We start from the raw sequence: 13,415 nt of genomic DNA, 5'->3' as shown, positions 1-13,415 counted from the left end.
AGTCTCAGGATGCAGCAGGCAGGTGGGACACCTCTTTTCCCCAGGGGTCTTGGTGCACGGTCGAGGTTGCAGTTAGTGTCCGGGAGGTACCGGGAGGTAAAAGTTTATGTCCGCGCAGGAGCCCAGGGCGCACTCGGTCATTTACCGCCGCCGGGCCCGCGCCATCACACGTCGACGCTGGATGTCGCACCTACGCCAGTCCCCGGTCTCGCCGTGGTGTTAGTCCGCAAAGGGGTTTGTGGCGTCACAAGCAGTGGGGAAGGTGTCAAAAGCTGGGCAAGTCGTTTTTTTGGTGCAGGCAGAGTTCCAACGCACCTGCAGGCGGTTTCCAATGGGTAAGGCACAGATTACTTAGTCAGATTCCTGTTGTTTTCCCCCGGAGGTCCGGAGTGTTTGACCCGTATCACCAGAGTACCACGTAGCACACATGTTTGACCCGTATCACCAGAGTACCACGTAGCGCGCGTGTTTGACCCGTATCACCAGAGTACCACGTAGCACATGTGTTTGACCCTTTTCACCAGAGTACCACGTAGCACATGTGTTTGACCCTTTTCACCAGAGTAACACGTAGCACACGTGTTTGACCCTTATCACCAGAGTACCACGTAGCACATGTGTTTGACCCTTATCACCAGAGTACCACGTAGCACATGTGTTTGACCCTTTTCACCAGAGTACCACGTAGCACATGTGTTTGACCCTTTTCACCAGAGTACCACGTAGCACATGTGTTTGACCCTTTTCACCAGAGTACCACGTAGCATATGTGTTTGACCCTTATCACCAGAGTACCACGTAGCACATGTGTTTGACCCTTTTCACCAGAGTACCACGTAGCACATGTGTTTGACCCTTTTCACCAGAGTACCACGTAGCACATGTGTTTGACCCTTTTCACCAGAGTACCACGTAGCACATATGTTTGACCCTTATCACCAGAGTACCATGTAGCACACATGTTTGACCCTTTTCACCAGAGTACCACGTAGCACATGTGTTTGACCCTTTTCACCAGAGTACCGTGTAGCACATATGTTTGACCCTTATCACCAGAGTACCACTTAGCCTGTGTGTTTGACCCTTATCACCAGAATACCTCGTTGCACACATGTTTGAATCCTTATCATCAGAATACCATGTAGCATGTTTGTTCGATGCTCATCACCACAGTACCATGTAGCATGTGTGTTTGATGCTCATCACCACAGTACCATGTAGCATGTGTGTTTAATGCTCATCACCACAGTACCATGTAGCATATGTGTTTGATGCTTATCACCGCAGTACCATGTAGCATGTGTGTTTGATGCTCATCACCACAGTACCATGTATCATGTGTGTTTGATGCTTATCACCGCAGTACCATGTAGCATGTGTGTTTAATGCTCATCACCACAGTACCATGTAGCATATGTGTTTGATGCTTATCACCGCAGTACCATGTAGCATGTGTGTTTGATGCTTATCACCGCAGTACCATGTAGCATGTGTGTTAGATGCTCATTACTGCAGTACCATGTAGCATGTGTGTTCGATGCTCATCACCACAGTACCATGTAGCATGTGTGTTCGATGCTCATCACCACAGTAGCATGTAGCATGTGTGTAGTACCATGTAGCATGTATGTTCGATGCTCATCACCACAGTACCATGTAGCATGTGTGTTTGATGCTCATCACCACGGTACCATGTAGCACTTGTGTTTGATGCTCATCACCACAGTACCATGTAGCATGCGTGTTCGATGCTCATCACCACAGTACCATGTAGCATGTGTGTTCGATGCTCATCACCACAGTACCATGTAGCATGCGTGTTCGATGCTCATCACCACAGTACCATGTAGCACGTGTGTTTGACCCTTATCACCAGAGTACCACGTAGCACACATGTTTGACCCTTATCACCAGAGTACCACGTAACACATGTGTGTTCGACGCTCACCGGCTGAGTACCATGTAGCACGTGTGTTTGACCCCCATCACCAGAGTACCACGTAGCACGCGTTTGACCCTTATCACCAGAGTACCACGTAACACATGTGTGTTCGACGCTCACCGGCTGAGTACCATGAAGGATGCACGTCTTTGACCCTTATCACCAGAGTACCACGTAGCACGTGTCTTTTTTACCCTCATCCCCAGAGTACCCTGTAGGATGCCCGTGTTTGACCCTTTTCCCCAGAGTACATGTCTGCGCCCGGCAGTGCCCAGGTTTCGTCAGTTCGTCATCTCGTGTGTCCTTCCGCCTCCGCCCCCTCGTGGGGCACCAGCCTCCCTGGCACACCCCGCCCTTCCCGCAGCAGGTGCAGGTCGGGGATCCCCATTTCCTCATGACGCGCCCCCAGGTGCCCGGAGGTACCGGTCCTGCCGGCCCTCGGGGCGCTGGGCGGCGCTGCCAGAGCGCCTAGAGGCGGGGACAGGCGCTGGGCGGGGTGGGGGCGGGACCTGGCGCCGGTTACCCTATTTAACCCGAGCGGCGGCGACGAACGGGAGCTGCATCCACCGAGCCGGCGACAAGCACAGGTGAGGGCCGCGCGGGTGGAGGGGGGGCGCTGGCACCGCGGGGGGCTGGCACGGCTGGCACGGCTGGCGGCGAGGGGCACGCGATGAGCAGGGACCAGGCGAGTCTTGCAGGCGCCGGGAGTGGGCATCGTGCACATCCTGGCGGACACCATGCACACCCGAGGGCAGCAAAGGGGGCACCACGTGCACATCAGAGGGGGTACCATGCACACCAGAGGGCACCGCGTGCACATCAGAGGGGGTACCATGCCCCTCCCATGCATCTCAGAGGGGGCACCACGTGCACATCCGAGGGCACCAGAGCGGGCATCTCATGCACATGACTTGCACTTCAGAGGGGGTACCATGCTGCACCTCACGTGCATCTCAGAGGGGGTACCATGCACATCAGAGGGGGCACCATGCACCTCACATGCACATTCGATGGGGTACAGCTCACCCCCATGCCCTGCTTCCTCAGAGGCTCTGCCCCCCACGCCCTCCCCCCCCCCCTCTCAGTTGCCGTGCGTGTGATTAGTAGTGGGGCGCCTCGGTGCTGGCGTTGCGTCCACGGCCCCCCAGTTGCCGCCGGCGCGCTTCGTATGGCGTAGGGGCCAGAGTGGCAGCTCCATCTCCAGGGACAGTTCAGCTGCTGATGTATAGTTTCCCGTCGCGCTCACTCTTCCAGCCACTGACGCCATTCACGCACCTGTACCCCCTGCTGGGCAGCCTTAACACCAAGGCATCCGTCATCCAAGCGCACCCCGGAGCCCCCCACGCGCCCGTGTACGGGCTCCGGGTATGGTGAGATATTTACTAGAAAGAACCCTTGCACCTGACATTAGCCACCTCTTGTGCCTTTGCCAATGCTTGTTTCTGGGGTTCATTTCATTCCACTTCTTTAAAGTACTTTTACGTTAGGTCTGTAAGTTATACTGTTTTATTGTGTCCAGCCAAGAAATGAACGGGTGTGATTCGTATGTATCTGTTTCCCTCGTCTTCATTGCTTGTCTTTGCTCGGGAGGAAGTGTCACTCATAGTCGTTGAAATGTCACTCACCATGGCTCAATGTCACGCTGAAATAATGAGATTGTCACACATGGCAGCCTGAAGCCTTGGCAGCTACACCTGTGTCACAGCCTCGTGGTTCTCACACTAGTGAACACCTTCACCGTGACGACACCCCCTTTCCCTGTGACCCTCTCGTTGTGGACAGCATGTGACCCCATTCAAGAACATATTCTAGACTAGGCTCTGGGGCACCAGGAGTGAACCCCTAAAACAAAGCAGAGGTCGGAGTCAAGTGCAGAAGGGGCGACACTCCAAGAACTAACCATAGACCAGGGTTCAATGCACCAGGGACGAGACTCCAAGAACTCACCCTAGACCAGGGTTCAAAGCACCAGGGGCGAGACTCCAAGAACTCACCATAGACCAGGGTTCAATGCACCAGGGGCGAGACTCCAAGAACTCACCCTAGACCAGGGTTCAATGCACCAGGGGCGACACTCCAAGAACTCACCCTAGACCAGGGTTCAATGCACCAGCGGCGACACTCCAAGAAATAACCATAGACCAGGGTTCAATGCACCAGGGGCAACACTCCAAGAACTCACCCTAGACCAGGGTTCAAAGCACCAGGGGCGACACTCCAAGAACTCACCCTAGACCAGGGTTCAAAGCACCAGGGGCAACACTCCAAGAACTCACCATAGAGCAGGGTTCAATGCACCAGGGGCGAGACTCCAAGAACTAACCATAGACCAGGGTTCAAAGCACCAGGGGCGAGACTCCAAGAACTCACCATAGAGCAGGGTTCAATGCACAGGGGGCGACACTCCAAGAACTCACCATACACCAGAGTTCAATGCACCAGGGGTGAGACTCCAAGAACTAACCAGAGACCAGGGTTCAATGCACCAGGGGCGACATTCCTTGAACTAACCATAGACCAGGGTTTAATGCACCAGGGGCGACACTCCAAGAACTAAACATAGACCAGGGTTCAATGCACCAGGGACGAGACTTCAAGAACTCACCATAGACCAGGGTTCAATGCACCAAGGGCAAGACTCCAAGAACTCACCATAGACCAGGGTTCAATGCACCAGGGGCGACACTCCAAGGACTCACCATAGACCAGGGTTCAATGCACCAGGGGGACACTCCAAGAACTCACCATAGAACAGGGTTCAATGCACCAGGTGCGAGACTCCAATGACTCACCAGAGACCAGGGTTCAATGCACCAGGGGCAACACTCCAAGAACTCACCATAGACCAGGGTTCAATGCACCAGGGGTGAGACTCCAAGAACTCACCATAGACCAGGGTTCAATGCACCAGGGGCAAGACTCCAAGAACTCACCATAGACCAGGGTTCAATGCACCAGGGGTGAGACTTCAGGATCTCACTATAGACCAGGGTTCAATGCACCAGGGGTGAGACTCCAAGAACTCACCATAGACCAGGGTACAATGCACCAGGGGTGAGACTCCAAGAACTCACCAGAGTGCCAGGACCACCGTGAACTGTCTATTCATCTCCTGTCTGTGCCAGGACCATAGTTAACTGTCTATTGATCCCCTGTCTGTGCCAGGGGCACAGTGAACTGTCTGTTGATCTCCTGTTTGTGCCAGGGCCACAGTGAACTGTCTGTTGATCTCCTGTCTGTGCCAGGGCCACAGTGAACTGTCTGTTGGTCTCCTGTCTGTGCCAGGACCACAGCGAACTGTCTGTTGATCTCCTGTTTGTGCCAGGACCACAGTGAACTGTCAATTGATCTCCTGTTTGTGGCAGGGCCACAGTGAACTGTCTGTTGATCTGTTTGTGCCAGGACCACAGTGAACTGTCTATTGATCTCCTGTCTGTGCCAGGACCACAGTGAACTGTCTGTTGATCTCCTGTCTGTGCCAGGACCACAGTGAACTGTCTGTTGATCTCCTGTTTGTGCCAGGACCACAGTGAACTGTCTTTGATCTCCTGTCTGTGCCAGGACCACAGTGAACTGTCTGTTGATCTCCTGTTTGTGCCAGGACCACAGTGAACTGTCTTTGATCTCCTGTCTGTGCCAGGACCACAGTTAACTGTCTGTTGATCTCCTGTCTGTGCCAGGACCACAGTGAACTGTCTGTTGATCTCCTGTTTGTGCCAGGACCACAGTGAACTGTCTGTTGATCTCCTGTTTGTGCCAGGGCCACAGTGAACTGTCTTTGATCTCCTGTCTGTGCCAGGATCATAGTGAACTGTCTGTTGATTTCCTGTCTGTGCCAGGACCACAGCGAACTGTCTTTGATCTCGTTTGTGCCAGGACCACAGTGAACTGTCTATTGATCTCCTGTCTGTGCCAGGGCCACAGTGAACTGTCTGTTGATCTCCTGTTTGTGCCAGGACCACAGTGATCTGTCTGTGGATCTCCTGTCTGTGCCAGGGCCACAGTGAACTGTCTATTGATCTCCTGTCTGTGCCAGGGCCACAGTGAACTGTCTGTTGATCTCCTGTTTGTGCCAGGACCACGGTGAACTGTCTGTTGATCTCCTGTTTGTGACAGGACCACAGTGAACTGTCTGTTGATCTCCTGTCTGTGCCAGGACCACAGAGAACTGTCTATTGATCTCCTGTCTGTGTCAGGACCACAATGAACTGTTTATTGATCTCCTGTCTGTGCCAGGACCACAGTGAACTGTCTGTTGATCTCCTGTCTGTGCCAGGACCACAGAGAACTGTCTATTGATCTCCTGTCTGTGTCAGGACCACAATGAACTGTTTATTGATCTCCTGTTTGTGCCAGGACCACAGTGAACTGTCTGTTGATCTCCTGGCTGTGCCAGGACCACAGTGAACTGTCTGTTGATCTCCTGTTTGTGCCAGGATCATAGTGAACTGTCTGTTAATTTCCTGTCTGTGCCAGGACCACAGCGAATTGTCTTTGATCTCGTTTGTGCCAGGACCACAGTGAACTGTCTGTTGATCTCCTGTCTGTGCCAGGACCACAGTGAACTGTCTGTTGATCTCCTGTTTGTGCCAGGGCCACAGTGAACTGTCGATTGATCTCCTGTTTGTGCCAGGACCACAGTGATCTGTCTGTGGATCTCCTGTCTGTGCCAGGACCACAGTGAACTGTCTGTTGATCTCCTGTTTGTGCCAGGATCATAGTGAACTGTCTGCGGATCTCCTGTCTGTGCCAGGGCCACAGTGAACTGTCTATTGATCTCCTGTGGCCACAGTGAACTGTCTGTTGATCTCCTGTCTGTGCCAGGACCACAGAGAACTGTCTGTTGATCTCCTGTCTGTGCCCAGACCACATAGAACTGTCTGTTGATCTCCTGTCTGTGCCAGGGCCACAGTGAACTGTCTGTTGATCTCCTGTTTGTGCCAGGGCCACAGTGAACTGTCTTTGATCTCCTGTCTGTGCCAGGAGCACAGTGAACTGTCTGTTGATCTCCTGTTTGTGCCAGGACCACAGTGATCTGTCTGTTGATCTCCTGTCTGTGCCAGGGCCACAGTGAACTGTCTTTGATCTCTTGTTTGTGCCAGGACCACAGCGAACTGTCTGTTGATCTCCTGTCTGTGCCAGGACCACAGTGAACTGTCTGTCGATCTCCTGTTTGTGCCAGGACCACAGTGAACTGTCTGTTGATCTCCTGTCTGTGCCCAGACCACAGAGAACTGTCTGTTGATCTCCTGTCTGTGCCAGGGCCACAGTGACCTGTCTGTTGATCTCCTGTTTGTGTCAGGACCACAGTGACCTGTCTGTTGATCTCCTGTTTGTGCCAGGACCACAGAGAACTGTCTGTTGATATCCTGTTTGTGACAGGACCACAGTGAACTGTCTTTGATCTCTTGTTTGTGCCAGGGCCACAGTGAACTGTCTTTGATCTCCTGTTTGTGCCAGGGCCACAGTGAACTGTCTTTGATCTCTTGTTTGTGCCAGGGCCACAGTGAACTGTCTTTGATCTCCTGTTTGTGCCAGGACCACAGAGAACTGTCTGTTGATCTCTTGTTTGTGCCAGGACCACAGTGAACTGTCTATTGATCTCCTGTCTGTGTCAGGACCACAATGAACTGTTTATTGATCTCCTGTTTGTGCCAGGACCACAGTGAACTGTCTGTTGATCTCCTGGCTGTGCCAGGACCACAGTGAACTGTCTGTTGATCTCCTGTTTGTGCCAGGATCATAGTGAACTGTCTGTTGATTTCCTGTCTGTGCCAGGACCACAGCGAATTGTCTTTGATCTCGTTTGTGCCAGGACCACAGTGAACTGTCTGTTGATCTCCTGTCTGTGCCAGGACCACAGTGAACTGTCTGTTGATCTCCTGTTTGTGCCAGGGCCACAGTGAACTGTCGATTGATCTCCTGTTTGTGCCAGGACCACAGTGATCTGTCTGTGGATCTCCTGTCTGTGCCAGGACCACAGTGAACTGTCTGTTGATCTCCTGTTTGTGCCAGGATCATAGTGAACTGTCTGTGGATCTCCTGTCTGTGCCAGGGCCACAGTGAACTGTCTATTGATCTCCTGTGGCCACAGTGAACTGTCTGTTGATCTCCTGTCTGTGCCAGGACCACAGAGAACTGTCTGTTGATCTCTTGTCTGTGCCCAGACCACAGAGAACTGTCTGTTGATCTCCTGTCTGTGCCAGGGCCACAGTGAACTGTCTTTGATCTCCTGTTTGTGCCAGGGCCACAGTGACCTGTCTGTTGATCTCCTGTTTGTGTCAGGACCACAGTGACCTGTCTGTTGATCTCCTGTTTGTGCCAGGACCACAGAGAACTGTCTGTTGATCTCTTGTTTGTGCCAGGGCCACAGTGAACTGTCTTTGATCTCTTGTTTGTGCCAGGGCCACAGTGAACTGTCTTTGATCTCCTGTTTGTGCCAGGACCACAGTGAACTGTCTATTGATCTCTTTGTGCCAGGACCACAATGAACTGTCTGTTGATCTCCTGTTTGTGCCAGGACCACAGTGATCTGTCAGTTGATCTCCTGTCTGTGCCAGGGCCACAGTGAACTGTCTGTTGATCTGTTTGTGGCAGGACCACAGTGAACTGTCAGTTGATCCCCTGTCTGTGCCAGGACCACAGTGAACTGTCTATTGATCTCCTGTTTGTGCCAGGACCACAGTGAACTGTCTATTGATCTCCTGTTTGTGCCAGGACCACAGCGAACTGTCTGTTGATCTCCTGTCTGTGCCAGGACCACAGCGAACTGTCTGTTGATCTCCTGTCTGTGCCAGGACCACAGCGAACTCTCTGTTGATCTCCTGTCTGTGCCAGGACCACAGTGGACTGTTTATTGATCTCCTGTTTGTGCCACGACCGTAGTGAATTGTCTATTGATCTCCTGTCTGTGCCAGGGCCACAGTGAACTGTCTATTGATCTCCTGTTTGTGCCAGGGCCACAGTGAACTGTCTGTTGATCTCCTGTCTGTGCCAGGACCACAGCGAACTGTCTGTTGATCTCCTGTCTGTGCCAGGACCACAGCGAACTGTCTGTTGATCTCCTGTTTGTGCCAGGACCACAGTGAACTGTCAATTGATCTCCTGTTTGTGGCAAGGCCACAGTGAACTGTCTGTTGATCTCCTGTCTGTGCCAGGACCACAGCGAACTGTCTGTTGATCTCCTGTCTGTGCCAGGACCACAGCGAACTGTCTGTTGATCTCCTGTCTGTGCCAGGACCACAGTGAACTGTCTGTTGATCTCCTGTCTGTGCCAGGGCCACAGTGAACTGTCTGTTGATTTCCTGTCTGTGCCAGGACCACAGCGAATTGTCTTTGATCTCGTTTGTGCCAGGACCACAGTGAACTGTCTGGTGATCTCCTGTTTGTGCCAGGGCCACAGTGAACTGTCTTTGATCTCCTGTCTGTGCCAGGACCACAGTGAACTGTTTGTTGATCTCTTTGTGCCAGGACCACAGTGAACTGTCTATTGATCTCCTGTCTGTGCCAGGGCCACAGTGAACTGTCTATTGATCTCCTGTCTGTGCCAGGGCCACAGTGAACTGTCTTTGATCTCCTGTTTGTGCCAGGGCCACAGTGAACTGTCTGTTGATCTGTTTGTGCCAGGACCACAGTGAACTGTCTATTGATCTCCTGTCTGTGCCAGGACCACAGTGAACTGTCTGTTGATCTCTTGTTTGTGCCAGGACCACAGTGAACTGTCTATTGATCTCCTGTCTGTGCCACGACCACAGTGAACTGTCTATTGATCTCCTGTCTGTGCCAGGACCACAGTGAACTGTCTGGCGATCTCCTGTTTGTGCCAGGACCACAGTGAACTGTCTGTTGATCTCCTGTGTGTGCCAGGGCCACAGTGAACTGTCTATTGATCTCCTGTCTGTGCCAGGGCCACAGTGAACTGTCTGTTGATCTCCTGTGTGTGCCAGGGCCACAGTGAACTGTCTATTGATCTCCTGTGTGTGCCAGGGCCACAGTGAACTGTCTGTTGATCTCCTGTTTGTGCCAGGACCACAGTGAACTGTCTGTTGATCTCCTGTCTGTGCCAGGGCCACAGTGGACTGTCTGTTGATCTACTGTTTGTGCCAGGACCACGGTGAACTGTCTGTTGATCTGCTGTTTGTGCCAGGACCACGGTGAACTGTCTGTTGATCTCCTGTTTGTGCCAGGACCACGGTGAACTGTCTGTTGATCTCCTGTTTGTGCCAGGACCACAGTGAACTGTCTGTTGATCTCCTGTCTGTGCCAGGACCACAGTGAACTGTCTGTTGATCTCCTGTCTGTGCCAGGGCCACAGCGAACTGTCTTTGATCTCATTTGTGCCAGGACCACAGTAAACTGTCCGTTGATCTCCTGTCTGTGCCAGGGCCACAGTGAACTGTTTATTGATCTCCTGTCTGTGCCAGGGCCACAGTGAACTGTCTATTGATCTCCTGTCTGTGCCAGGGCCACAGTGAACTGTCTGTTGATCTCCTGTTTGTGCCAGGATCATAGTGAACTGTCTGTTGATTTCCTGTCTGTGCCAGGACCACAGTGAACTGTCAGTTGATCTCCTGTTTGTGCCAGGGCCACAGTGAACTGTCAGTTGATCTCCTGTTTGTGCCAGGGCCACAGTGAACTGTCTTTGATCTCCTGTTTGTGCCAGGACCACAGTGAACTGTCTTTGATCTCCTGTTTGTGCCAGGACCACAGTGAACTGTCTTTGATCTCCTGTTTGTGCCAGGACCACAGTGAACTGTCTTTGATCTCCTGTTTGTGCCAGGGCCACAGTGAACTGTCTGTTGATCTGTTTGTGCCAGGACCACAGTGAACTGTCTATTGATCTCCCGTCTGTGCCAGGACCACAGTGAACTGTCTGTTGATCTCCTGTTTGTGCCAGGATCATAGTGAACTGTCTGTTGATTTCCTGTCTGTGCCAGGACCACAGTGAACTGTCAGTTGATCTCCTGTTTGTGCCAGGGCCACAGTGAACTGTCTTTGATCTCCTGTCTGTGCCAGGGCCACAGTGAACTGTCTATTGATCTCCTGTCTGTGCCAGGACCACAGTGAACTGTCTGTTGATCTGTTTGTGGCAGGGCCACGGTGAATTGTCTATTGATCTCCTGTCTGTGCCAGGACCACAGTGAACTGTCTTTGATCTCGTTTGTGCCAGGACCACGGTGGACTGTCTGTTGATCTCCTGTCTGTGCCAGGACCACAGTGAACTGTCTTTGATCTCGTTTGTGCCAGGGCCACAGTGAACTGTCTCTTGATTTCCTGTCTGTGTCAGGACCACAATGAACTGTTTATTGATCTCCTGTCTGTGCCAGGACCACAGTGAACTGTCTTTGATCTCCTGTCTGTGCCAGGACCACAGTGGACTGTTTATTGATCTCCTGTCTGTGCCAGGGCCACAGTGAACTGTCAGTTGATCTCCTGTTTGTGCCAGGACCACAGTGAACTGTCTGTTGATCTCCTGTTTGTGCCAGGGCCACAGTGAACTGTCTGTTGATCCCCTGTTTGTGCCAGGACCACAGTGAACTGTCTATTGATCTCCTGTCTGTGCCAGGGCCACAGTGAACTGTTTATTGATCTCCTGTCTGTGCCAGGACCGTAGTGAACTGTCTATTGATCACCTGTCTGTGCCAGGACCACAGTGAACTGTCTATTGATCTCCTGTCTGTGCCAGGGCCACAGTGAACTGTCTTTGATCTCCTGTCTGTGCCAAGACCACAGTGAACTGTCTGTTGATCTGTTTGTGGCAGGGCCACGGTGAATTGTCTATTGATCTCCTGTCTGTGCCAGGACCACAGTGAACTGTCTTTGATCTCGTTTGTGCCAGTGCCACAGTGAACTGTCTATTGCTCTCCTGTCTGTGCCAGGACCACAGTGAACTGTCAGTTGATCTCCTGTTTGTGCCAGGGCCACAGTGAACTGTCAGTTGATCTCCTGTTTGTGCCAGGGCCACGGTGAATTGTCTATTGATCTCCTGTCTGTGCCAGGACCACAGTGAACTGTCTTTGATCTCGTTTGTGCCAGTGCCACAGTGAACTGTCTATTGCTCTCCTGTCTGTGCCAGGGCCACAGTGAACTGTCTGTGGATCTGTCTGTGCCAGGACCACAGTGAACTGTCTATTGATCTGTTTGTGGCAGGACCCCTGCTGGGAAACTCCCGCTTTGGATAACCGACAGCCAATCAGTGAATGAGTGTGCCCCAGCACCTTTACGCAGCGCGCACTCCTGCGGACTGTCTGCTCTGTGGCTCTACTGACGATCACGTGTGTGTAAAGTTTTTATGACCTCAGTGAAGTTATCACATCAGGATTATAGACCTCATAATGTGTAGAATTTCTTGTTTTCCTACTGTACACCTGGGTTAGTTTTACTCCCACACACTGGCATCACTTCCTCTTGAGTGCTGTAAAACACTGAAAAGGGAGATGGCTGTACAGCCCTTTTCCTTAAGGTAGATGTATGTGCTGACTTTAACGTCAGAACACGCATGCAGGTAACCTTGTGAACAGTCAGTCGCAAATTTAGCCCCAGATTGACTAGGGTTTTGCGTCAGGTTTGCATTTCTTTTGTAATGCAAACCCGATGCAGAGTGATCTGGCGGGATTTACTATCCAACACAAACTTAGGGGTAGATGTATCAACATACCCCTTTGCGATTTCTAAATAGCGATTTTTAAGGAATCACTATTTAGAAATCGCAAAATGGGATGTATGTAAGAAATCGCTATTTTTTTAATCTTCCTTATTTGCGAATTCGCAATTAAGGAATAATTTCCCATTCATTTCTATGGGCCAGGAGGCCCATAGGAATGATTGTGAAATTAATCTCAATTTGCGATTCGCAATTTGCTAATCGCAAATTGAGGATATTTTCAAGGGTGCAGGGGTGTCTCAAGAACACCCTGCTGCACCCCTGAAAATGACATGTGTGGGCATATGGCGCACATACATGCCCTATGGGCATGTGTGTGCGTCACATGCCACCTTCAAAAATGCCAAATTGTGCATTTTTTTAAAGAAATCGCAAATTACCATCAACTACAAGTTGGTGGTAATTTGCGATTTCTTAACCAAAATTCGCAATTCAAAAATGTTACATACAGAGCATTTAAGGAATCGCAAAATTGCGATTCCTTAAATGCTATGGCAAAATAAGGAATCTCAAATTTTTGCGATTCCTTAATTTGCGAATTTTTGATGCATGCCAAAACATGCAAATAGACCGTTTGCGATTCGCAAAAGGCTTGATAGACATAGGCCCAGGTTTTTCACTCTATAGTTTCCCAAAGTAACACAAGTAGCACTATGTGCTGCTGTATGTTACTTTGCGTCAATGGGGTGTTCCATGGGTGGTACAAGGGTGTTCACACGCAACAGCTCATGGTTTTTGACTAGGGGTCTGCGGTAAATTACGTTCCGCTCGCGGAATGTGCGAAATTTTGGCAATTCCGTGTTCAGCTGC

The 13,415-nt window shown here is 51.4% G+C and overlaps 1 protein-coding gene across 1 annotated transcript in view; it reads left to right on the top strand.

The window, feature by feature from the left end:
• Window positions 1-2,443: 2,443 nt before the first annotated feature.
• Window positions 2,444-13,415, top strand: part of ASS1 (argininosuccinate synthase 1) — a 358,057-nt gene continuing 347,085 nt past the window's right edge. Inside the window, exon 1 of the mRNA XM_078646217.1 lies at window positions 2,444-2,529. The gene's annotated coding sequence lies outside the window, so the exon portion shown is untranslated. The remainder of the gene's footprint in view (window positions 2,530-13,415) is intronic.

This window comes from Lissotriton helveticus, chromosome 5_1 (genome assembly GCF_964261635.1).
Source record: "Lissotriton helveticus chromosome 5_1, aLisHel1.1, whole genome shotgun sequence".
Classification (NCBI taxonomy): Eukaryota; Metazoa; Chordata; class Amphibia; order Caudata; family Salamandridae; genus Lissotriton; species Lissotriton helveticus.
Note: the sequence above shows the minus strand (reverse complement) of the source record. Positions and strands in the feature narration are given on the sequence as shown.